The following is a 27,887-nucleotide window of genomic DNA, read 5'->3' on the forward strand; positions in this document are numbered from 1 at the left end:
AAGCCTTATGTCTTGTGTGAAGTCTCAAGAAGGCATCTTTCATCTCCGAAAAGACAGCCTGGTGTTCTCTATGTCGGGCGGACGCTGGTGGGAATGGCTGCCTGTTTCAGATGGAAGGTATTGTGGCTGCTGTTGGGGATTGTGAATAACCTGACGTTCAGTACAGGGTTCACACGCCGACTGCACAATAACGTGGGCAGAGTTAATTTAGGCATATAAACTATTAGGAAAGTCACATTACAGTGATGAATGGACTCTCTAAGTTCAAATAATGATGATATTATTCATGTTGATCTTGTCTAGTGCACATCCTGTTCAGTGTAACCTGTATGCCTTACTCTGTCCAAGCCTATTTCCACCCTATGACCTGTCTGACCATGCTTACTATGACCTGCCTTCAATGCTCATAAATAAAGTGTTTCCCTGTACTGAGATACACGTGACAATATATCAAACCAATTAATCCTGTGTAAAGTATGGAATTTCTCTCCCTGTCAATGTCTGTTTTGGAAATAAGTGATCGCTGCCACTCCTCGTGTTTCAGCATCACCATTTCTTCGTCTCTCACAGCTCTACAGATTAAACACTCAGCTTCTTCACTCTATCCTCATGTTACCATCACCCGTGTCTGTGGTAAGGAGATCATTCCTTACAAAGGAGATCAAATCTGTAGAGAGTGCCCCAAATGCTCTCTCAGCAAGGCTCTACAACAGCAGGAAGATGGCTTTACTTATGTACTCGAATCATCTTACAGTGAAGGACAGCATACCATTGACTGCACCCATTACTTACACAGGGTTTGATTCAAAGCAGAAGCGCATAGACTTTTGAGTGGGCGATCATGCTTCCCAAATTTGTTAGAGTTCTTTGATGAAGTGACCAAGAAAGTTGACGAGGGCAGAGCGGCAGGCATAGTCTCTATGGATTTCAGTAAGACTTTGATAAGGTTCCACATGGCAGGCTGGTCAGGAAGGTGACATCACGTGGAATGCTGGGAGGACTGACCAATTGGATACACAGTTGGCTTGATGGTAGGAAGCAGATGGTTTAGTGGAAGGATGTTTGTCAGACTGGAGGCTGGGTCCATTGCTGTTTGTTATCTATGATTTGGTTGAGAATGTACAAGGCATGATTAGTAAGTTTGTAGATGACTCTAAAGTAATTGGGAGCATGATCAGTGAAGACGTTTATCAGAAATTGCAGCAGGACCTTAATCAGTTGGGGAAGTGGGCCGAGAAATGACAAATGGAATTTAATATAGATGTGTGAGGTCTTGAATTTTGGAAACACAAATCAAGGTAGGAGTTTCATGGTGAATGGGAGGGTCTTAAGTGGTGCAGTGGGCAGAGAGACCTTGGTGTTTAGGTATACACGGTTCTCTATGAGTGGAGTCAAACGTAAACAGGGCAGTGAAGAAGGCTTTTGGCACATTGTCCTTCATCAGGCAGGATATTAAGTATACAAGTTGGGAATTTATTTTGCAGTTACTCAGGATTTTGTAAAGGCTGCACTTGGAGTATTGGGTTCAGTTTTGTCACCTTGTTATAGGGAGGATGTTATTAACTTGGAAGGAGTGCAGAAGAAATTTACAAAGGCGTTGCCAGGACCCAATGGTCTGAGTTATAGGGAGAGGTTGGACAAGCTAGGAAATTTTCTTTAGCGTGCAGGAGACTGAGAGAGTCGTTATAGAGCTGTATAAGATTACGAGGACTATGGATAGGGTGAATACTCTCAGTCTTTTTCCAAAGTGTAGAGAATCAATGACTGGATAGGATCAGTTTATGGTTAAAGGGGAAGGAACAAAAGGGAACCTGAGGGGCCATTTCTTTACACAGAGGATGGTACGTGGATGAGCTGCTAGCAGATGTGGTTGGTGGGGTGGGGGGGGGGGGGGAGGGGCTACATTAACAACATTTCAAAAAGCATTTGGATAAACATGTGGATAGGAAAGGACTGGAAGGATATGGGCCAACTGCAGGGAATTGGGGTTAGCGTGGATGGACATTTACAAGGTGGAGTCGAAACCCCTCTGTTAATTAAAACCAAACACCCAGAAAAGCTCGCCTCACCTTGTAATCTGTTAAAATATGAGTGACACAGATCTCCTATATTCCACTATTTAATCAAAAAATGTCAAGTTGTTTTCTTAACTTTAACAGTGAAAACTAAACAACAACTATTCACAAATACAAGCCCCTCTTGTCTTAGCTGCTTACTATCAGACTCTGTAAAAATATGCTAGTCCAACAACCCACATATTAAACATTACATTCTCAAGACCACACAGAATCCATCTTCCCCGCTGTGTTCACTCTTCCAGCTGCTGAACTCCCTGGGTCATCTTATTGTTTTATTGCAAGTAGCTTTTAAATGGACATGTATCTTTGATAGAAAATGTTTGAGATGGCCAGTTAACACTCCTGCTCTACAGTAGTTACTCTGCTGTTGGGTGGCAGGAGCTATCACTCTAGTTTCAAAATGCTGGGTTTATATACTTTCCAGGTGTCCAAACAATAATATTCAAATTCTGTTGGCTTCTGGTATCCTGAGCGTTATTTAAACTCTTTGGCTGTATTTGAATTGTTGTCAAACAGCAACCAAATCTCAGGTATTCATTTCCCAGCTAATGGTGACATGTGGAACAGGCTGACCTTTAGCAGGCATCTGTGGTTGTACTTTCTATTCAGCAAAACCTATTCTGTCTTAAAGTGACCGGACATGCTTTCGGCTTCATAAGACCTCCCCCCTTCAGAAAAAAAAAACATGGACCAGCAGAATGAAAAGATGGCTTCATTTCTTTTCCTCTAATTCTTAATCCCATTATTATGAATTATGAAAGTTTTATTCTCAGCTATACCATGCATATTAATTCTGCACACATATATAACACTGCAATAAGTCAAATCTTATCCAAACTTTTTCTTTTAAATCTGCGATAACACATCTTTTAGGACCCAAAGCATGTACATTTTGTAAATTTAAAGTTGGTAAGATAAGACTCCAATTAAATATTCTCATATTCTGGCCTTTAAATATTCAAAAAATGCGCGAGTTTGTCGTTATACACAACCATATCTGACAATTTGTTTGTCACATAAACATTAAAGTATTGTCAGGCCAGTGCGAAACTTCATCATTCTTTTCCAATAATTGAGACTTCATATTTTTTTGTGGTGAATATTGAGTTTTTTCGACAAGTAGCCAATTGGCCATTCAATTCCATCATCATCTTTCTGCATCAATACATCTCCGACCCCTATATCCCGAGCATCAAACACAATTTTCAAAGGGTTTCAAAATATTTGGTATAGCTAAAACTGGTGCGGTGATTAATCCTGCTTTAAAATTTTCAAATGCCTCTTGGCATTGTTCTGTCCTCCACAATTCTGTGTTCTTCTTTAATAAATCCGTCAGTGGTGCCAATCCGTCAGTGGTGCCAATAATTGCAACAAACTTCCGATAGAATCCACTCAGTTCCAAAAATCGAAGCACCTCTTACTTCGAGGATGGTTGTGGAAATTCCTCATAGCCCTTCGTTTTTATGTTCCATGGGGTCAACCTTCCATGGCCAATGTAATGTCCCAAGAACGTCACCTCTGCCTTCGCGAATTGTGTTTTCTTTAAGTTTATTACCAAGTTTGCTTCTTGTAATCGTTCAACATGCTCTGCCAAATGTAACACGTGAGCTTTTACTCACTTGCTAAAGATCACTACATCATACAGATAAACTGCACAATTTGCTCATCTGGTCACAACTCTGTTCCTGAGTCTTCAATGTATCTCGAACATTATTCATTCACACGACATTCTCTAACATTTTTTATCATATCCGGTATCTTTGCCAAATAGTTTAACTGATTCAACGTTTTTCTCTAAATTTGAAAGGGGGCACTAAACCTGGCTTTGAAGGAGTTTTCTACCACTGGTAGCAATACTAATACTTCATCCCCACGGGAAATCGTCAAAGTTTCAGAGTTTTTAATCTGCCACCGGCATTACTCTATACTGTGCCTCTTCAGGTGCTGTTTAGCTAACTCATCTACACCATCTAATATCTCCCTCATCTGAGATACATAATCCAAGTGTGAGATCTCCGACTTTGGTCCTGCTAATTTATATTTAATCAATTTCAAAGGACCTCTCACTTCATGTACTAATCTTAACTCAAAGGATGTAAAGTGAGTAGTTTTGTTTGGGGCATCTCTAATGACAAACAAGATAATGAGACGCCTTTATTCGAATCATTCAGGTAATTCTGACAGTACGCTGTTAATATTGTCTTCAGCATCTGATGCCAACTTTCCAAGGCTCCCTGGGATTAGGGATGCACTTGAATTAAACTGCTGTATGCCAAAGCTATCCATGACGTCCTTAAACAGCTGAGCGGTAAAATGAGATTCTTAGTTTAACTGAATCACACTGTGTAGCCCACAGCGAGTAAAGACAGCTACCAACTCCTCTACATCCCTTTTTGCCTTAAGACCCCATAATGGAATTATCCCTGGAAATCAGGTAGACACATCCATTATGATCAGCAGATATTGGTTTCCACTTTTATTTCAGAAAGGGGAGCTACACAACTAATCATAACCCACATGAAAGGTTCTTCGAATACAGGAATTGGCAACAACGGTGCTAATTTTATTACTGCCTCTGACGTACCTACCATTTGGTATGTATGACATATACAACAAAAACTAACCACGTCCTTGTGCATTCCAGACACTAGAAATGCTTTAGCCTGAGTCTTCAGTGCATTAATTCCTTTGGCTTTTTCCTTTGGTTTTCCTTCCTGTTGTAACGTATGACAGTGGGATCTTGTTACTACATAGTCTGGAAAAATCCCTGGGTATTTTTATTTTAATTCTCCAGTTCCCTGAACTTACTTTTGCTTCTCCACCACAAGGGGTGCCTCTCCCACCTTGGATCCGGCTAAATCATTCCCAAGAACAAACTGTATTCCTGAAAATGCCAATCTATCACTCAATCTCACTGTTACTTCCCCAACCTTGATTTGGCACTCCACCTAATATTACACAAGGGAATGCTTAATTTCTGTCCCCATTTCACAGATTATCAGACTGTTGAGTGACATGTCAGAAAGAGTGAAAATACTTCCATCTCTTACTAATCGAGGCCGAGGGAAATTGAGGACTGCAGATGCTGGAGACCAAAGTTGAAAAGTGTGGGCTGGAAAAGCACAGAAGATCAGCAGCATCCGAGGGGCAGGAGAGTTGACATTTCAGGCATTAGTCCTTCATCAGGAAAGTGGGAGGCAAGGAAGGCGGACGGGGCTGAGAATTAAATAGGAGGGTGGGGGTGGAGCTGGGTGGAAGGTAGCTTGGAAGGCGATAGGTAGATGTAGGTAGGGTCTGATGGTGATAGGTCGGAGAGGAGGGTGAAGCGGATAGGTGGTAGGACAGCTGAAACCGTCAAACTATACAGCATCAACGTTGACTTCACCAATTTCCAAATCGCCCCTCCCCAACCTCATCCCAGATCAAACCGTTCAAATTAGCACTGCCCTCTTGAGCTGTTCTAACTGTCCATCTTCCTTCCCATCTATGCACTCCAACCTCCCCTCTGGCATATCACTAACACTCCCACCTACATCTTCCTGTCACCCTCCCAGTGACCCTCCTGCCAGCCCAGCTCCTACCCTCCTATTTATCTTTCAGCCCTCTTGTCCACACGCCACATTCCTGACGATGAGTTTATGCCTGATATGTCGATTAACCTGGTCTTCGGATGCTGCCTGATCTGTTGTGCCTTTCCGGCTCCTTGCTTCTCAACTATTAGATACTGAACAGATCCCATTTCTTGCAATTTTATAGCTTCTTGTCCTCCCCCCACACCCCATTTTTTCTTAGTAAGGTTTACCTACAGAGGCAAATTCTTTATAGAGATCAGGCACTGACTCCATACACAGCTCCTGTCTAGGCTGTGCACTCTCCTGCAGCTCCTCGGCTCTACTTGGGGTCTCCTGTACCAGGTTCAATAATACTACTGGCTTAAACTCTTTTACAGCATCTTTTCCCAAAGGGTCTTCCAGCACGGTGTGTCCCAGTTTCCTGCAGTGAAAACAATTTTCCCAGTGCCCTTCTTAAACCATCGGTACTGTAATTTTATGTGTTCCACTGCGTTATAATGAGACTTGAGGCCTTTCACTTCCTTTCAACCACTTTGGGCTTTTCTCCACCCGTGTTAAACCATTGCCAGTGTGCTTTTGTCTATGTTTTGTAGTGTAGGATCTCCCCTTCTCCCAATTTCTTTCCCTTACAGGATGAAAATCCTCTCAGAAGCTAAATTTCATCTCATGCACCAATGCATACTTAACTGCCATTCCTGCTGCGCTTCTCACTTCTTGAACTTCCTGTTCATTCACATGAAATCTTACCATCTCAGGAAGTGAGTCTTTAAACTTGTCCAACAGAATAATCTCCCATCGGGCCTCACAGGTCTTATCTATTTTTAAGGCCTGCACCCATTTATCAAAATGACTGTGATTAATTCTTTGAAACTCAATATAAATCTGACCTGGTTCCGTCTCTATATTTCTGAACCGCTGTCTATATTCTTCTAGTACCAATTCATAAGCACTCAAAATGGCCCGTTTGACATCTGCGTAATCTATTGCTCCCTCATGTGACAGAACTACACATACCTCTCAAGCTGTGCCAACCATCTTAGTCTGAACTAGCATTACCCACAGATTCACTGGACACGCCATCTGCCGAGCCAATTTTGCAAATGAAATAAAGAGGTTTTGGCATTTTTCTCACCAAAATATGGCAATGTATTAACCCAGTTGTATACATCTCTACGTTCTCCCTTCATCTTCATCCTGCTAATTTAACTTTCTTATCTAATTCCAAACTTCTGAATTTCAAATTCTCCCTCTCTTCCTTTTATCCCTCTTTCTCTTTCTATATCTTCTCCCTCTCTTTCTGTCTCTCTTTATCTTTTAACTCCAGTTACCCAGCTTGCAATTTAAGTTTTTTTTCCAATTCGACTGCAGTTTCCTGCTTCTCCGATACACCAAAGTGCTTGCCCAACTCCATTATGATTACAATTTTCCTTATGTCTCTGGTGAAACCCAATTCTAATCTACATGTTAATTCTGAAAGTGTGCCCTTCCTTTGTCTTTCTACACCTTCTTAGCAAATTTGTGAATCATCTTCAAACCTCAGAACCTCCTTAGTCATGTTATAAACCATTTCTTTTGATTTAACCAACCACAAGGAAACAAAATTAAATGAATTTTGTCACCTGTTTTATTTGAAGATCTAGGTCACTAACTGCCAAGTTATGGAATCTGCTGGGACCTTTTATAGCCAAAATCTGTTCAAATCCCATACGACAAGCCCTCAAACCGTTATGAGGTCAATGTCTAACCCCTCTGTTAATTAAGACCACACACACAGAAAAGCTCACCTCGCCTCGTAATCTGTTAAAAGATGAATGACAGAGAAGTCCCAAATTCCACTATTAAGAGAAAGATAGCCATTTATAAGTATGTAAGTGAGCTCGCTGAGCTTGAAGGTTTGTTTTCAGATGTTTCGTCACCATGACTAGGTAACATCATCAGGGAGAGTCTCTGGTGACGCATTGGTGGTATGTCCCACCTCTCTGTTTATAGGTCTTGGTTTCTTAAGGTGCATGATGTTATTTCCAGTTTTTTTCAAGGGAAGGTAGATAGGATCTAAATTGATGTGTTTATTGATGGACTTCTGGCTAGAATGTCATGCCTCCCAGAAGTTTCGTGCGTGGCTTTGTCCTAGGAAGTGTGTGTTGTCACAGTCAACGTGGTGTCCTTCTTTGTGATAGTGGGTCATGTCTTTTGGTGGCCAATTAGTGTTCATATGTCCTGCTAGCACGACAACAGGACAGTTTGAAATGGAGGAAAATTATTTTATATACACTGTTTAATCAATGTGTTTTCAGATAAATAACATTGTTCATATGTGTACAACACATTCTGAATGAGCAACGGAGACACAGTTAATGAAAAATGATGCACATGATGTATAACATTTATAAAGCATTAAAACATTATTTGATCCTCATCTGAAGTGATAACTTCCCCTTCTCTCAACGTTCCCCCTTTCCTGGGATTCCCAACTCTAGTCTCATTCTTATCAGGATGTGTGTTATAAATTCTTGCTTCTCGTGTCCCAACTTATTTTAATTAATCCCCTTTCTACCGGGAATTCAATACATTGGCCTGCTGGGTTCTTTCCAAAGTTAGTGTCTGTCATATTATTGGAGGAAAGGTTCTGGCATCAGACCCAGCATTTGAACATATTACTGTGTTGTACGTGCACTGTACAAAGGACCACAGCACACAGGCATTGCCAAGCATTGAGGGATATACATCTACTTCTTTCGATAATGTAGTTTTCTCATTTTCCACATCTCCATATCTATATCCTCTCTCTCGATCTCCCTTTGCATCTAGGTAAGAAATCCATCAATTATTCTTCGTGGCCCATCTCTCAAAACTCCTCCTTTCAGTTTATATCTAATGTTCTCTTCAAGATGTAATGCGGTTATAATGAAGCAATGTAACTACAAAGACATGCGGGAGGAGCTGGCCCGAGTTAATTGGAAGGAGAGCTGAGCAGGAAAGGCCATGGAGCAGCAATGGCAGGAGTTTCTGGGGATATGTCGGAAGATAATACCAGAAATGCAACCCCAAGAAGATGAAACATACTCATGGGAGGACAAGGCAGCCATGAGTGATAAGGCCTCAGACCATAAGAGAAAACATACAATGTGGTGAAGATGATTTGGAATCCAAAGAATTCATTGGCTCTGAGACTACATAAGGCTGGCATCACTGACACTACAGGGTTCAAGGAGCGAAGAGTGAGGCTTTTGCTCAGAAGTCTTTGACAAGGAGGTTGAGTGAAGTGATTATGCCACAGTTGAAGAGGGTGAAGACATGACTGCCCAGCTGGTTCAGTGTGCTACGTGCTTGATGTGGGAGGTCAACCACTCTGGTCTGTCTGGCTCGTTTAAGTGTGGAAAGTGTGTGCACGTTCAGCTACTGACCGAGCATGTTGCAGCGCTGATGAAAGAACTCGAGGACCTTAGGCTCATCCGAGAGAACGATATCTTTCTGGGCAAGACCTTCAGTGAGGTTATTACACCGACCATACCAGAAGAGAGCAGAAGAGAGTAGACGATGAGGAAGGCAGAGAGGAGACAGGTGCAAGAGACTCTGGGGGAAGTACCTGTCAGGAACAAGTTGAATCGTTTGGAAACAGTAGAGACAGATGACACTGCCATTCCGCGAGGTGGCCAGGTCTGTCAATCAAATTTTGGCGTGGTGACAGAGCCGTGGTAATAGGGGACTCCACAGTGAGAGGAACTGATGGGGTTCTGTGGCAGCAGGCGGGATTTAAGGATGGTGTGTTGCCTTCCTGGTGCCAGGGTTAAAGACCTCACAGACAGAGTGCAGGAAATCCTCAAGGACGAAGGTGAAGATCCAAACGTGGTGGTACATGTTGGCACAAATGATGTTGGGAAGAAGAGGAGGAACATACTACAGCGGGACTTCGGAGAACGAGGAAGAAGGCTGAAAAGCAGGATGTCCAGGGTGGTTATCTCCGGTTTGTTTCCAGTTCCTCAGTCTGATGAGGCCAGAAACAGGAAAATAATGGACTTGAACGTGTGGCTGGGGAACTGGTGCAGGAAGCAAGGATTTAAATTCTTGGATCACTGGGGTATGTTTTGTGCTAAGCATAAATTATACAAGAGAGACGGTTTGCGCCTTAATAGGTTGGAGACCAGCATTTTGACAGGCAGGTTTGCTACTGCAACACAGCTGCGTTTAAACTAAGTGGGGCGAGGGGAGAGTGGAGGGGACAAACTGGATGTTTAAGAAGGAAATTGAAGGGAAAGTTAGAACAAGGGAAGTCAAGAAAGATAACTGTATCAATGAAGCAGGAAACGCAAAAAGGGATCATACTGTAAGGTTGCGTGAAATAGGAGTTGATGAGAAGAGAGGGCAGGAACAAATTAATAAAATACTTTAAATATGAATGCACGAAGCATGATAAATAAGATGGATGATCTTGAGGCTCTTTTGAAAATTGGCAGATACCATATTCTGGTGATAACTGAGACGTGGCTTCAAGTGGACAGTGCTTGCAAAATGAATATTCAAGGACAGACTAACGGGCAGAGGGGGTGGGATGGCCCTGTTGGTAAGAGGTGGTATTCAGTCCCTTGTGCGTGGAGAACCTAGAGTCAGGGGATGTAGAGTCAGTGTGGATAGAGCTGAGAAATTCTAAGCGTAAAAAGACCCTCTTGGGGGTTATCTACAAGCCCCCAAACAGTAGTTTGGATGTCGGATATAAGTGAAATCAGGAGCTGAAATTTGCCTGTCGCAAAGATATTACTCCAGTTGTTATTGGGGATTTCAACATGCAGGTAGACTGGGAGAATCAGGATTGTATTGGACCCCAAGAAAGAGACTTTGTGGAGTGCCTACGAGGTGGATTCTTAGAACAGCTGGTGCTGGAGTCGACCAGGGAGAAGGCAATGCTGGATCTGGTATTGTGCAACGAACCAGAATTGATCAGGGACCTGGAAGTGAAGGGGCCATTGGGAAGTAGTGACCATAATCCAATAAATTTCAATCTGCAATTTGAGAGGGAGAGGGTACAATCGGAAGTGACAGTATTTCTGTTGAATAAAGGGAATAATGGAGCTATGAGGGAGGAGCTGACCAAAGTTCAATGATGCAATACCTTAGCAGGGATGACAGTGGAAGAACAATGGCAGATACGTCAGTGTATAATGCAGAAGATGCAGGATCAGTTCATTCCAAAAAGGAAGAAATATCCTAGGAGGTGTCATGGGTGGCCGTGGCTGACGAGGGAAGTTAAGAAACATATAAAGTTTAAACAGAAAAAGTATAACACTGCAAAGATAAGTGGGAAAACGGAGGACTGGGAAGCTTTTAAAGAACAACAGAGGATTACTAAGAAGGAAATATGCAGAGAGAAAAAAATGAGGTACGAAGTTAACTGGCCAAAAATATAAAGGAGGATAGTCAAAGCTTTTTTAGATATGTGAAAGGCAAAAAACGAAATAGTTAAGACTAAAATTGGGCCATTGAAGACAGAAACAGGGGAATATATTACGGGGAACAAAGAAATGGCAGAAGAATTGAATTGGTACTTCGGATCTGTGTTCACTGGGCAAGACACAAACAATCCCTGAGGTAACAGTGGCTGAAGGACCTGAACTGAAGGGAATTTATATTTGCCAGGAATTGGTGTTGGAGAGACTGTTAGGTCTGAAGGTTGATAAGTCCTCGGGGCCTGATGGTCTAGAACCCGGGTACTGAAGGAGGTGGCTCGAGAAATCGTGGATGCGTTGGTATTTGTTTTCCAGAGATCGATAGATTCGGGATCAGTTCCTGTGGATTGAAGGGTGACTAATGTTGGACCACTTTTTAAGAAAGGTGGGAGAGAGAAAGCAGGAAATTATAAACCAGTCAGTCTGACATCAGTGGTGGGAAAGCTGCTGGAGTCAATTATAAAGGATGAAATTATGACACATCTGGATAGTAGTAACAGGATATGTCAGAGTCAGCATGGATTTATGAAGGGGAAATCATGCTTGACTAATCTTCTGGATTTGTTTGAGGATGTAACTGAAGATGGACATGGGAGATCCAGTAGATGTAGTGTACCTGGACTTTCAGAAAGCTTTTGATGAAGTCCCACATAGGAGGTTAGTGAGCAAAATTAGGGCGCATGGTATTGGGGGCAAAGTACTAATTTGGACTGAAAGTTGGTTGGCTGACAGGAAACAAAGAATAGTGATAAACAGCTCTATTTTGGAATGGCAGGCAGTGACCAGTGGGTATCGCAGGGATCAGTGCTGGGACCGCAGCTTTTTACAATATATATTAATGATATAAAAGATGGTATTAGTAATAACATTAGCAAATTTGCTTAGATACTAAGCTGGGTGGCAGGGTGAAATGTGAGGAGGATGTTAGGAGATTACAGGGTGACCTGAACAGGTTAGTTGAGTGGGCAGATGCATGGCAGATGCAGTTTAATTTGGATAAATGTATGGTTATCCACTTTGGTGGCAAGAACAGGAAGGCAGACGACTACCTCAATGAAATCAATTTAGGTAAAGGGGCAGTACAAAGAGACCTGGGTGTTCATGTACACCAATCAATGAAGGTAAGCATGGAGGTAAGCAGGTAGTGAAGAAGACTAATACATTGCTGGCCTTCATAACAAGAGGGATTGAGTATAAAAGCAAAGAGGTTCTTCTGCAGCTGTACAGGGCCCTGGTGAGACCACACCTGGAGTATTGTGTGCAGTTCTGGTCTCCAAATGTGAGGAAATACATTCTGGCTATTGAGGGAGTACAGCGTAGGTTCACAAGGTCAATTCCTGGAATGCGGGACTACCTTACGCTGAAAGACTGGAACGACTGGGCTTGTATACTCTTGAGTTTAGAAGACTGAGAGGGGATCTGATTGAGACATGTAAGATTATTAAAGGATTGGACACTCTGGAGGCAGGACACAGCTTAAAAATATGGGGTAGACCATTTAGGACAGAGATGAGGAGAAACTTCTTCACCCAGGGAGTGGTGGCTGTGTGAAATGCTCTGCCCCAGAGGGCAGTGGTGGCCCAGTCTCCAGATTCATTTAAGAAAGAGTTGGATAGAGTTCTTAGGGATAGTGGAATCAAGGGTTATGGAAATAAGGCAGGAACAGAATACTGATTAAGGATGATTAGCCATGATCATATTGAATAGTGGTGCAGGCTCGAAGGGCAGAATGGCCTACTCCTGCACCTATGGTCTATTGTCTACAGAGATCTTAATCATGGTCAGGGAGAGAAAGAGAAGAAACACATTCACTTTCAACACAGAAGATGGCATTTCGCAAGGAAAAAGATTCAGCTGAATTAAACATTTAAATTAAGATCAATTAAATGTTTTTGTGGAATGTGTCAGATTGGAAGCAAGACCCGGGGAGACAGACCCTCAGCAGAATGAGAGTTTGAAAATGGAAGTATTTCCACATCAGAAACCAGGTTAGGTCACTGAGTGCTGGGCTGCTGGGTGAATGGGTCTCTGAGAATTGGGGAACAGACAGCAGAATTGCATTGCAGATATTGCAGCTCGAAACTGCATATTTATGTAGTGCTGTAAACCACAGCAGCAGGAGAAGCAGAACAGCATTCAACCACAACCTGTAACTTTTTGCCAGGATGACACCTCAGTCTGTCATTACCATCAACACCATCTATGGTTCGGTGACGAGTGTGGGTGAACATGTCAGAGTCAGAATCACATGAACCTTAACCTGATGCTAACTCATTAAAGCTACGGGAGTTGACCAACAGATCTGAACGAAGCCCAACAGTTCTGCCACAGTCAGTCATAAATGGTGATTGACAATTAAACAAATGACTGGAGGAGAGGGCTCCACAAACATCCCCATCATAAATAATGGAACAGACCTGCACATCAGTGTAAAAGAGAAGAATGTTTTATCTGCACCATCCTCTGCCAGAAGTGTTGAGTCGATGATACACCTCACCCTCATCATGATGCCAACAAAATCACAGATGGCAGTCTTCAGCCAATTTGATTCGCTGCATGTGACATGAAGAAACAGCGGAACACAGTAGATACGACACAGACAATGGGTCCTGACCCCATTCCTGCAATGGGACTGAAGACTTGTGCTGCACAACAAGCCGTGTCCCTGGGGAAGCTGGTTCATTCCAGCTCCAAACCTGACATCTCCCTGGCAATGTGGAAAATTATTCAGCTGTGTCCTGTCCACTAAAACGGGAAATATTACAAACTGACCAATTACTACCCCCTCAGTCCCACCATAACAGCCAGATTGGTGGGAGTTCTTTTTGACAGAGATGTCAAGCAGCACAGAAATAACTTGTTCAGTGTGGTTTCCGATAGATCCCCATGTGGAGATGGTGCTGTATAAATGTCACTGGATTATTAATCCAGACCAGGCTAATACTCTGGCAGGGGGTGGAAGTTAAAAGCAATTAATAAAATATCGAGATCTAAAATCTGGTGTCAGTAACAGTCACCTTGAAGCCAATATGGATTGTAAACAGAATTTCCTTCTCCAATGGACTTTTAGGAAGTGAATCACCCGTGATTTTCTGGGCTGGCCTAAAACTGACTCCAAAGACACTGACATGTGATAAACATTTCAATGGTCTCTGAAACGGCCAATAAAGGCACTCATTTGTATCAAACTACTCCGAGGTCTGAAAGGATGAAACCGGACAGAGTATCCGGCCTCAGCATCAGTGTCGGAAAAGGGAATGGGTACACACTCCTGTCGACCCTGCAGATTCCCCCTTCCTAACAGCTGAGAACTTGTGACAACATTTACCGAGCTTTCCCACAGACTGCACAGAAACATCGGGAAAGGAGTAGGTCATACAACACTTTGAGCCTCCCCATTCTAGTTCATGAAAAAAATCTCCGCAATGCACTTACCCCACACGATATACATATCCGTTAATGTGAGTAACCTTGGGAAGCTATAAAATAGGCGGTGCAATAGTACGTTTGGTCCATCGAGTTTGCCACCCAACTCAATGAAATGATGGTTGGCCTTTCATTTCCACACCGTGCTCCTGCTCTCCCACCATCCCTTTACTGTCTCTAAATCCTTATTTATAATCAGTGACTTGGTTTCCAGGTGCGAGCGAATTCCCCAGGTTCCCCAGTCAGTGAGTACAGGCATTTATTCTCATCTCAATGCAGAGTGACCTGCCTGTACCAGCCAGGGGAATTATCATCCCTGCTTCCAATCTGTCTCACCCTGTCAGACTTTTGTATATTTCACTGATTTCTCCACTCATTTTCCTAAACCCCATGGAATACTGGCTCAGTCACCACAAACCCTGCTCCCACAACAAGCTCGCCATCCCAGATATCAGTCTGGTCATCCTTCATTGCTCTCTGTCAATGTCAGGTTTGTCCTTTATTAGGTATGGAGATGTGAACTGTCCACAATACTGCACAATGTTTGAGATGATGTCTCACCAAGGCCCTGTACAGCTACAGTAAGACACCATTTCTCCTGGACTCACATCCCCCTGAAATGAAGGTCAGCACACCATTTATCTTCATTCCTGCTTTCTTTTCTGCAATATTGCTTTCAGTGACTGGTGTACAAGGAGATCCAGATCCTTTTCAATGTTATAGCTCCCCACTTGCTGGTTGTATATACACTGGGCAGCGTGCCAATGCCATGCCCAGTATTGACTTCTGGTTGCAGGACTCACTGCGCTGCAGGGGCTTCAGAGGTTCATGCAGAAGGAAACAACAGAAAGGAGCATACGTCCCTTTGTAAATCAACATGTTTCAACCCATCCTTTTCAAATGGTCGGCTGCCAACTTATCGTTTCCACCAAAGGGCACACCGTCACCTCTATCCACATTGTTCTCTCTCTGTCACGTATTTACCCATTCACTCCACTTGTCTTAGTCTTCTCGGTGCTTTTTTACATCCTCCTCACCCACTCACAATCCCACATCCATTAGTGCTGTCAGCAGGCTTGGATATATTGTATCTGATTCCAGCAACCCAATGTATAATGGGTATTGTGAACAGCTGGGCCCCAAGCACCGATCCCTGCGACACCTCAGCAACCTTCCTCTGTTAATTTCTATTTATTTATTTCGTGAATCTGGGTGTCACCGGCTGGGCCAGCATTTATTACCTGACCCTAGTTGCCCTTGAGAAGGTGGTGGTGAGCTGCTTTGTTGAACGCTGCAGTCCACCTGCTGCTGTTGACCTCCAATGCCATTAGGGAGGGAATTCCGAGAATCTGACCCAGTGACTATAAAGGAGCGGTGATGTATTTCCAAGTCAGGATGGTGAATGGCTTGGAGAGAACCTAAAGATGATAATACTTCCATACATCTGTAGCCCTTGTCCTACTAGATAGACGTGGTCGTGTGTTGGGAAGATGCTCTCTGAGGATCTTTGATGAATCATTTCACTACAGCATATAGATAGTAAAACACTGCTGCTGCTGAGCGTTGATGGTGGAGCATTGTGGATATAGGGACAATCAAACTGGTTGCTTTGTCCTGGATGGTATAAAGCTTCTTGAGTGTTGTTGGGGCTGCACTCATCAAGGCAAATTGGGAGTCTTCTATCACACTTCTGACTTATACATTGTAGATGATGGACAGACTTTTGGAAATCAGGATGTGAGTTACTCGCCACAGTATTCCTAGCTCCTGACTTGCTCTTGTAGTTACTGTGTTTATGTGGTGAGACCAGTGAGTTTCTGAGAAATGATTACCCACCAGGACTTTGATTCTGGGGGATTCAGTGATAGTAACACCATTGAATGCCAAGGGGCAGATTAGATTGTATTTTATTGGTGATGGTCATGGTCTGGCATTTGTGTGGCCTGAATATTACTTGCCATTTGTCAGCCTGGTTACTTTCCAGAACTTGTCGCAATTGAACATGAACTGCTTCAGTATCTGACGAGCCACAAATGTTGCAGAACATTGTACAATCATTGGCGAACATCCCCACTTCTGACCTTAAAATGGAAGGAAGGTCATTGATGAAGCAGCCCTGAAGAAGTTTTCGGCCACTGCTCGAGGGACTCCTGCAGACTTGGAGCTGAGTTGACTGACCTTTATCAACCATGACCATCTTCCTACGTGTCAGATACGATTCTAACCAGCGGGGAGTTTGCCTCTGATACCCATTGATTCCAGTTTTGTTAAGGCCCCTTGATACTACACTTGGTGGAAGGCAGCCTTGACTTAAAGGGTTGTCACTATCACCCCACCTCTGTAATTAAGCTCTTTTGTCCATGTTTGATCCACGGTAATGATGTCAGGAGCTGAGTGGCCCTGGTGGAGCCCAAACTGGTCGTCATTGAGCAGGTTATTGCTGAGCAGGTGCTGCTTAAAAGCACTGAGATCTTCCACCACTTTACTGATGATCGAGAATAGACTGATGAAGTGGTAATTGGCCAGATTGGATTTGTTTTGCTTTTTATATACAGGAGATACTTTGGTAATTTTCTACATAATCGGGGAAAGCCATTGTTGTAACTGTATTGAAACAGTTTGGCTCGGGGAGTGGCAAGTTATGGAGTACAAGTATTCAGTACTATTGCCAGAATATTGTCAGATTATGGACCCTATGGAGTATCCAGTATCTCCAATCATTTCTGGATATCGCGTGGACTGAATCAAATTGGCTGATGACTGGTAACTGAATCGCTGTGGACAACTGGAGGATCATCCACTCAGCATTTCTGACTGAAGATTGTTGCGAATGCATCAGCCTTATCTTATACACTGAAGTGCTGGGCTCTTTCATCATGGAGGAAGGGGTTATTTGTGGAATCTCTTTCTCCAGTGAATTGTTTAATTGTCCCCAATGTTTCTCGACTAGATGTGGGAGGACTGCAGAGCTTAGATCTGAACCGTTGCTTGTGGGATCACTTAGCTCTGTCTATCACTTCCTGCTTATGCTGTTTGACACACAAGTAGTCCTGTTTGGTGGCTTCACCAGGCTGACACCTCATTGTCAGGTATGCCTGGTGCTGCTCCTGCCATCCTGCACACTCCATTGAGCCAATGTTGATCCTCTGGATTGATGGTAATTGGTGCGAGGGGGATATCCAGGCCATGAGGTTATGCGGGAGTACAATTCCATTGCTATTGATGACCCACAGCACGTTATGGACACCCAGATTTGAGCTGCTAGATCTGTTTGAAGTCTGCCCTATTAAGCAACGTGATAGGACCTGCCAAATTGGTGGAGGTTATTCTCAATGTGCAGGTGTGACTTTATCTCCACAATGACTATGCGGTGGTCACTCTTACCGATACTGTCATGGACAGATATTTCTGCAACTGGCAGATTAGTAAGGCTGTGGTCAAGTATGTATTTTCCTCTTGTTGGTTCCTTCACCACCTGCCGCCAGTTATGTCCTTTAGGACCCGGCCAGCTCGATCAGTAGTGCTGTAGCTGAGACACTGTTGGTGGTGAACATTGAAATCCCCCACCCAGAGTACATCCTGCGTACGTGCTACCCTCAGTGCTTCCTCCAAGTATTGGTCAGCATGGAGGAGTACTGAGTCATCAGTTGAGAGAGGCTGGTACATGGTAATCAGCAGGAGGTTTCCTTTCCTATGTGCAAACTAATGCCATGAGACTTCATGGGATACGGAGTGACTGTTGAGGACTCTAAGAGCAATTCCCTTCCAACTGTATCCCACTGTGCCGCCACTTGTGCTGTGTCCGTCCTGCTGATGAGACAGGAGATATCTGGGGAAGGTAATGGGGAGTCTCGGACATAGTCATACTCACCGAATCATACATTTCAGAAAATGTCAGGCTATTACTTGTCGAGTCTGTTTATTTCGATTCACTGTTTCCTGCCAGCTGACCCATTCTAGAAACATGTCCATATATTAGCCCCAATCCACTCAGATTTGATTTTGCAAATTGGGCTTGGAGCTTTACCAACATTTTTCTAAAAATCAAAATGTTTTACATCCATTGCTTCTCTTTCATTTGTCTCCCAGTCTGTTTCTCAAACATAATTCCCATTTCATAAATCTATGTTGGTGTTGTCTATGACCATTACTTTCAACAACAATAATTTCTGCGAAACCATTTACTTACGATGTTCTATGTTCTATGTACTCTACCATTTTCCTACACCAGACTTGGTTTTCCTTGTATTGTTAGAAAGTTTTGTGAAGACAGAACTGAAGTAGTGGCTTCATAGTTCTGCCATTTCCCTGTTCCTCATTCTCCATTCTCTGGTTTCAAATGTAAGGAAACTGCACTTGTTTTCTCATATTTCTCACATTGACATAATTTAACAGGCTAATACAGTTCACTCTGATAACTCGTATGAATATAACTCTTCAGAAATCCATCAATTCCTGCCTTAAACTGCTCAATAATTGACCTTCCACACCATATACTCACAGGGGCATAGACTCTGTGCCAACAGAAATGCAGCAGGATCTATACTAGTCCCACTTTCCTACAGCAGGCCCATAGCCTGGAATGTTATGACACTTCCAAGTGCTCGTTCAAGTACTTTTTAACGATTGTGAGGTGATCATTCCCCTCTCAAGAAGTAATCCCCGAACCCCAGACCTCGAGGTGAAAAAATGTTTAAATCATCTCTGAACCTCAAACTCTTCACTTTAGATTACATTACAGTGTGGAAACAGGCCCTTCGGCCCAACAAGTCCACACCGACCCGCCGAAGCGCAATCCACCTATACCCCTAACCTAACACTACGGGCAATTTAGCATGGCCAATTCACCTGACCTGTACATCTTTAGACTGTGGGAGGAAACCCGCGCAGACACGGGGAGAATGTGCAAACTCCACACAGTCAGTCACCTGAGGCGGGAATTGAACCCGGGTCTCTGGCGCTGTGAGGCAGCAGTGCTAACCACTGTGCCACCGTGCCGCCCACACTTTAAAAACGTGCTCCTTTGTACTTGACCCTCTCACTAAAAGGAACAGCTGCTGCCTATCCACCCTGTCCATGTCGCTGATAAACTTATCCTTCTGAATCACTGACTCCTCAGCTTTCTCTGCTCCAAAGTAAACAACCCGAGCTTATCCAGCCTCTCTCCATAGCTGATATGCTCTATCCCACGGAACATCCTGGTGAATCACCTCTGCACCCTCTCCAGTACAATCACATCCTTCCTGGAATGTGGTTCCCAGAACTACATACAGTACTCCATTTTGGCCGAACCAAAGCCCTGTATTGCTCTTATAATCTATACCCTGATTAGGAAACGCTACACCCAAGGTCCAATTCTTAATTAGTCCATTAATCTGTCCAGGAGTAAGTGAGGAATGCAGATGCTGGAGATCAGAGCTAAAAATATGTGTTGCTGGAAAAGCGCGGCAGGTCAGGCAGCATCAAAGGAGCAGCAGAATCGACATATCGGGCATAAGCCTTCTTCAGGAATCTGCCAAAAACATCGATTCTCCTGTTCCTTTGATGCTGCCTGACCTTCTGCGCTTTTCCAGTAACGCATTTTTAAGCATTCACCTGTCCAGTCACATTCAGGGAGGTGTGGAGAAGCACAATCTGAGCTTCCTAGTGTGCTGCTATTCATTGAGTCCTCCCCTGCCTGTTTCCATCTCAAAAAGTGCATCACCTCATATTTATCAGGGTTACATTCCATCTGCCATTGATCTGCCCATCTGACCATTCTATCTGCATCTTCCTGTAACGTAAGGCCTTCCTCCTCGCTGCGAACCACCCAGCCAATCTTTATGTCAAACATACACTTACTTATCAGACTTCCCCACTCTCCACCTACCCCCCCTCCACATTCAGATCTATATTTTGTTATGAATAACACAAACAATAAGGGACACAACACTGATCTCTGTGGCACACCAGGGGACACTGGTCTCCAGTAACACAAACAGCTTCTACCACCACCCTCTGTCTCCTGCCACTGAGACAATTTTCGTTGTAACTTGCCAAGTTATCCATCATATTGTGAGATTTTACTTTATTTTTCAGTTTCCCAGGTGGAAATTTGTCAAAGGCCTTCCTACAAAACTAAATAATCGGCCTCCTCAAACTAATGCAATCAAATCCATTGGATGTGACTTCCTCCTGATAACGTCATGATGATTATCCCTGATCAAACCTTGCAACTCTCTTTGGAGTTCAATTTTCTCCTTCCCTATTTTCTCCATTAGTTTCCTTAACAGTGATCTAATACTCACTCGTCTATAGTTCCCTGGTCGATCTCTCCCACTCTTACTGTGAAGTGGAATCGTATTAGCAGTTCTCCAGTTCTCTGGCACCTCCCCTATGGTCAGATTCGAATTAAAATATTCAGTCAGGATCTTTCCTCCTTTGACCCCAACAGCCACCTGTGATACAACTCATTCAGACATGGAGATTGGTCCAAATTTGTACAGAACAAAACCTCAAATCCCTGCTCGTATTTTACATCAATGTCTTCAAGAGCTTCCCAGTCCATCTTCTTGAATTCTGTACCTGCCTCCTCCTTCTCCCAAGTAAAATAGATGTGAAGGTCTTATATAACAATCCATCAATGTTCTCCAGCTTGACACAAAGAATGCCCCTTTGGTTTCTAATGGACACTAACTGTTTGCTGATTATTCTGTTCGACTTGTCCGTGTAGAATATTGTGGGATTCTTCCTGATCTCGCCTACTTGTACTTCTTCATGTCCCTCAGTTATTCAGTCCTTTCGATGTTTCTAAGATGCACTACAATCACCTCTCATGTTTTGAAACTCGAGATTACAGGCTGACGTTCCCCAGCAGACAATCTTGCCATTTTACGGATTAATCTGGATAATACCTTTTGCAGTTCCTCTGTAGTCAATATATTCTTTTTGAGATTGGGACTCCGAACGATACACAATATTCTAAGTTTAGTCTCACCAACGCTCGATGCAACTGGTGCACGACATCCTCTATCTTCCAATTACATTCACATGAATGTAAATCGAATGTTTACTTTCCCATTTGCATATCTTCTGCCCAATATCTCTCAGTTTAACTTTTCTTATGAACTTACAGTGTGAGTTCTTTAGAAAAAGCTCATGAATATCCAACTATACGTTATCCAATGGTTCATCATTGCCTATGTCCACAAAAATCATCTTCAAACCATTCCAAAACAATGTTTGCCACTTCTGGTTTTCCTTTCATCGGTACATTCTCACATTCCCCAGTTATGTTATTACCTTCTATATATCTAGTAGCACGTTCTTTGTTATCGAGTCCAACAGATACCTGACTGCGGATGACAAGATAACTGGTCTGTAGTTCACCACTCTCCAAATTCATCCTTTCTTAAACTGTTGGATAATATTTTTAACCTTTGCCTTGTCCTGATTGGCTAAATGACTTTCGGGAATGTGTCTGAAAATAAAGTGAAAATCCTCGATGCAATCAACATGTCTATTGCTGCTTCCTCTGAAATTCTTGGATGATGTGCATCTAGTCTGTCAGATTTATAAATACTCAATCCAACTTTCTTTTCAAAGATGACCTCAACACTGATAAGAATGATCTTAGGCTTTACTTACACAAGTCCCATGGTCACTTGGTATTTCTGGAAGAATTTCTGGACATTCTTCCATGAAGATAGACACAAAGAAACTGTTTCTTTTCCCTGCGATTTCTCTTTTGTCTGCAATAAATTATCCTGAACGCGCACCAACTGTTCCACATTTGACCTTGTTTTTATTTTTTTTCATACATGGATAGACGATTTTTAGCAGTCTTTATGTTTTTCTTTCGTTTGCACGCTTTTTCTCTTTTTGATTTTCTTCTCAGTTTCTTGGTCATCCTTTGCAGGGTCCTACATTTCTCTGAATCCACTGGTCTTACTGCAGCACTTAGCATTTTTCTAAGCTGCCTCCTTTCATCTAATAGGGAGATGAAGGTGGGGTTGAAAGTGATAGTCAGAGCGGAGGGTGGACCAGATTGATAGGAAGGAAGGTGGACACATAGGAACATTCAAAACGGCTGTGCTGACTTTGAAGGTTGGAGTGGGAAAAGGTGGGATTAGGGGAAATGGTGGAATCCACTATCACCCCCTGTGGTTGGAGGGTCCCAAGGCAGAGAGGAGGCTTTCTTCCTCCAGGCTTCTGGTGGCTCGGGTTTGGTGATGGAGCAGGTCCAGGACCCTCATGTCCTTCGTAGAGTGGGAAGGGGAGTTAAAGTGCTCAGCCACAAGGCGATGGAATTGTACAATGTGGCTGTCCCAGAGATGTTCTCTGAAATAATATACAAGTTGACCTCCTGCCTCGCCAATGTAGAGAAAACCACATTGGGTTTAGTGGATGCAGTAAGTGAGGCGTTCTGTCTCCCTTCGTCACCTATCACTTTCAACCCCACCTTCATCTACCTATCACAATCCCAGCTACCTCCCCCCTGCCGCACCCCCTTCTCATTTATCTCTCAGCCCCTTTGGCCCATAAGCTTCATTCCTGATAAAGGGCTTATGCCTGAAAGATCGATTTATCTGCTCTTAGTGTGCTGCCTGACTGTGATTTTCCAGCACCACACTCTTCGACTCTGATCTCCAGCATTTGTAGTCCCCACTTTCTCCTCACACTTTCATGGCTTGCATGACTCAGATTTATAACGGTTACTTCAAATAAAACAAAAACTGCCGTGTACTCAAACAGCATAAAAGAAAACCAATGCATTGTGGTCACTGTTCCCAAAAGGTCCTTTACAGCAAAAGTTTCAATTAGCTCTTCTGATCACTCAACACCAATTCCTAAATAACCTGATCTTGAGCTCAGTGCTCGACATAATGTTAACGCAAACCATCTAACACATGCTCATGAAATCCATTTTCCCAGCATGAGCATTCAATTGGGTTAACACAGTTTAGATATAATTTAAGCAGTACATTATTACTGCAGTACCCACCAATGTGTATATCTCATTTCCTGTTTAATAACACGCCCAGCATTTGTATTGCAGCTTTCACTTTGATATATAACTCCCATCAATGTTTGCTCCTCCTTGCTGTTTTTGCGCTCCACCTGACTAGATTCTGTGGAATCTGAGCGACGTGGGCTCTGGGGAGATTAACGGGCAGACATCTCTCACATCATTTATGATCTTCTCAAACTTTAATTTCTCCAGAACTCCCGTTATACCGATGGAGTAGAGAAGGACAATGATCTTCCAACAATGCTCCGTATTCCCCCAGAGAGCTGAGACTGCTCTAACCTGGGACTGAACTTTACAGCAGGCTGGTAAAGTGTTGATGCTGCTGTACAGAGAGATCACATCTGGAGTAGTATGTACAGATTTAGCCTCTTCTATGAAGAAAGGATGTTGTTATATTGGAAGCAGCTCAGAGATGGTTCCCTCAACTGATTCCTGCAATGAAGGTGCTAGCTTATAACGAAAGGATGATCGGGTTGACCCAGTAGCCATTGGAGTTTACAAAATTAAAGATGAACTTATTTGAACATAGATGACAGAAGGAGTTAACAAATGAAGTGAATTACACAGATAGTGAGGAATCCATTCCGTTCTCCAGTGTGTTACACAGGAACATCAGGAGCATATTCAGGCCTTCGACCCTGTTACACCAAAACAGGACGAGGCTATTCAGCCCCTGGAGCTTGATATACATTTACAGAAGGAGGCCAATCAGCCACTCGAACCTATAACACTGACCCAGAGTCGACCATGCTGCACCAGTATCCTGTTAAACAGCAACAGGATCAGTCCATTCAGCCTCCTTAAATATGTAACATAGGAACTGGAAGAGGTCACATAGTGACTGGAGATTGTTACACTGGGATAACAGGAGGCCATTCAGACCCACCGAGCCTATTGCAAAGGAATTGGATAAGGATAAAAACTATCTGAGACTTCTTTCATGAGAAAGGAAGAGGTAATTTAGACACGTGTCTGTTGTATGGGAGAAGAGAAGACCAATCAATCCCTCGGTCCCATCTCCAGGATACATGAGGAGACCGTTCAGTCTCTCCACCTGTTATGGAGAAGTATGAGAAGACCCATCAGTCCCTCAAAATGTTACACAGCAACAGGAAGATTCCATAATCTCCCAATCCTCTAAAGCGTCAACAGGAAGATGTCATTCTTGCCTTGGAAATGGCAACATGGGAACACCAGAAAGACGTCAGCCCATCGAGTTTGTACACCAGCAGGATGATGAGCCCATTCAGCCACACATGGCTCTTACTCAGCAATTGGAGCTGATCTCTTAAAGTCTTGTGCCCATTAAACAGGAATTCAAAGAAAACGTGAAGGCTTTCGAAAGGGAAGAACTTATAATATTGGTATACATCAGGGGCTAAATTGTAACAATAAACTATTGTAATTTAAGGCAAATTTTTAGAGTCCATTGTCCAGGACATTTGCAAACTCAAACCACAATTCGTCAGAGTCAACATGGTTTTACGAAGGCTAAATCGTATTTGAATTGTTTGCTTGAGTTATTTGAAGGTGTCACAAACAAGGTGGGTAGTGGGAATCCTGGAGATGGAACATATCTGGTCTTGCTGAAGGCATCGGATGTGTCGCTTCTCCAAAGAGTAAGTGGTAAGATCAGACAACATGGGTTTAGGAGTAATTTATTAGCTTGGATGGAGGATTGGTTATACAACAAAATATAGTCAGGTGGATTAAATGTGTCTTTTTCTTTTGGCAAATGCAGTTTGTGCCATTGATTTCAGTACTCATGCCTCAAGCATTTGCAATCGATGGTATTACTGTACTCGGTTGATGGGAGAGAAAATATAATGCCACATTTTCAGATGACACTAACATCGGTGGGAAATTACTTCGGAATGATGATGCAAGAGATTTTAAAACTATATGGATAGATTGGGTGAATGGGCCAACATTTGGCAAGGAGAATTAACGTGAATAAATATGGGGCTATTCAAGTTGGCCAGTATAAAAGAAAGACAAATTATTATCTAAATGGAGAGAAAGTTCAAAGTGTTTAGGTGCAGGGGGATCTGGGTGTCTGCTTGCATATCACAGAAAACCTGTCTGCAGGTACTGCAAGTAATGAGAAATGCAAGCACAATTTCAGTGTTTATTTATGAAAGGATAGAGTAGAAAGGTAGGGAGTGTTGGTGCAGCTATGCAAGGCATTTGTGAGGATGCAACTGGAGTACAGTTTGGGTGTCCTGCAGAATGAGGTATTTCCATTGGAGGCAATTAGAAGAAGTTCATCAGATTGATTCCATATTTGAAGTGTTTGTCTCATGAAGATTAATTGAGCAGTTTAGGCCTATAGTCTGGAGTTTATAAGAATGAAAGGAGATCTCGTTGAGATCTGTGAAATGCTAAAAGTAATTGAATGTGTAGATGTGGAGTGGACTTTTTTTTCATGTGGCCCAATCTACAACAAGAGATTAGAGTTTTAGGATGGAGAGGTGGCAGGAAAGTGGAACAGAGGCCGCGTTGCCATCAGCCTCATCGAGGGGTTGGGTACCTCAAAGATGGTCCTTGTTCTTATTCAACTCTTCGACTGTGTTGCCTAGGAATAGGGTAGGACTGGGTATCATACAGGAAGCAGGCACTCAGGATAAATCAGTAAGAGAGAACGTAACCAGTAGGGTCACACAGTGACCAGCGCTGGGTTCTCAACTATTTACAGTCTATATTACTGATCAGGAGGATGGAGCAGATATACAGATGCTGAGTTTAGTGATGTCCATAAGACCATAAGACCATAAGAATAGGAGTGGAAGTAAGACCATTCGGCCCATCGAGTCCACTCTGCCAGTTAATCATGGATGGTGGGCATTTCAACTCCACTTACCCGCATTCTCCCCATAGCCCTTAATTCCTTGTGACATCAAGAATTTGTCAATCTCTGCCTTGAAGACATTTAGCGTCCTGGCCTCCACTCCACTCCGTGGCAATGAATTCCACAGGCCCACCACTCTCTGGCTGAAGAAATGTCTTTGCATTTCTGATCTGAATTGATCCGCTCTAATTCTATGGCAGTGCCCATGGGTCCTAGTCTCCTCGTCTAACGGAAACAACTTCCTCGCGTCCACCATTTCAAAGCCATGTATTATCTTCTAAGTTTCAATTAGATCTCCCCTTAACCTTCTAAACTCTAATGAATACAATCCCAGGATCCTCAGCCATTCCTTGTATGTTAGACCTACCATTCCAGGGATCATCCATGTGAATCTCTGCTGGACACGCTCCAGTGCCAGTATGTCCTTCCTGAGGTGTGGGGACCAAAACTGGACACAGTACTCTAAATGGGGCCTAACCAGAGCTTTATAAAGTCTCAGTAGCACAACGGTGCTTTTATATTCCAACCCTCTTCAGATAAAAGACAACATTGCATTCGCTTTCTTAATCACGGACTCAACCTGCATGTTTACCTTGAGAGAATCCTCGACTAGCCCTCCTAGATCTCTCTGTACTTTGGCTTTATGAATTTTCTCACCGTTTAGAAAGTAGTCCATGCTTGTATTCTTTTTTCCAAAGTGCGAGACCTCGCATTTGCTCACATTGAATTCCATCAGCCATTTCCTGGACCACTCTCCCAAACTGTCTAGATCCTTCTACGGCCTCCCCACTTCCTCAGTACTGCCTGCCTGTCCACCCAACTTCGTATAATCGGCAAACTTCGCTAGAATGCCCCCAGTCCCTTCATCCAGATCATTAAGATATAATGCGAACAGCTGCGGCCCCAACACTGAACCCTGTGGGACACCACTTGTCACCGGCTGCCATTCTGAAAAAGAACCTTTTATCCCAACTCTCTGCCTTCTGTCAGACAGCCAATCCTCAATCCATACCAGTAGCTCACCTCGAATACCATGGGCCCTCACCTTACACAGCAGCCTCCCGTGTGGCACCTTATCAAAGGCCTTTTGGAAGTCTAGATTGACCACATCCACTGGGTTTCCCTGGTCTAACCTACTTGTCACCTCTTCAAATAATTGTTATGTCGCTGTGATAAGCAAGAGATTAAATTATTAAGAGAGGGTGGAGAGTCTGCAAATAGATTCAGAGAGGTAAAGACAATAGATAATAGTTTGGGTAGGTGGCATTTAAGATGATATAACCTGTCATTCCATTTACAGGAATAATGGAAGGCAATATGTTCCTGAAATTGAGAGGGATTCCAGGACTTAATGATACTGTGTACGGGGGGGTTCACTCAGACCCGTTCAGACATGGGAGGTTTTGATCCATCCCTGATCGTCAGCTCCCAGACACTAAAAGTGACCCTATTGCTCTCCGAACACATGGAATACTTTGATGTGGTTGATTGGTGGTGGGGATGGTGTTTTGA

This window comes from Chiloscyllium plagiosum, unplaced genomic scaffold (assembly GCF_037043375.1).
Source record: "Chiloscyllium plagiosum isolate Xiang-an unplaced genomic scaffold, Cpla_swu_hap1 HiC_scaffold_21, whole genome shotgun sequence".
In the NCBI taxonomy this organism is placed as follows: Eukaryota; Metazoa; Chordata; class Chondrichthyes; order Orectolobiformes; family Hemiscylliidae; genus Chiloscyllium; species Chiloscyllium plagiosum.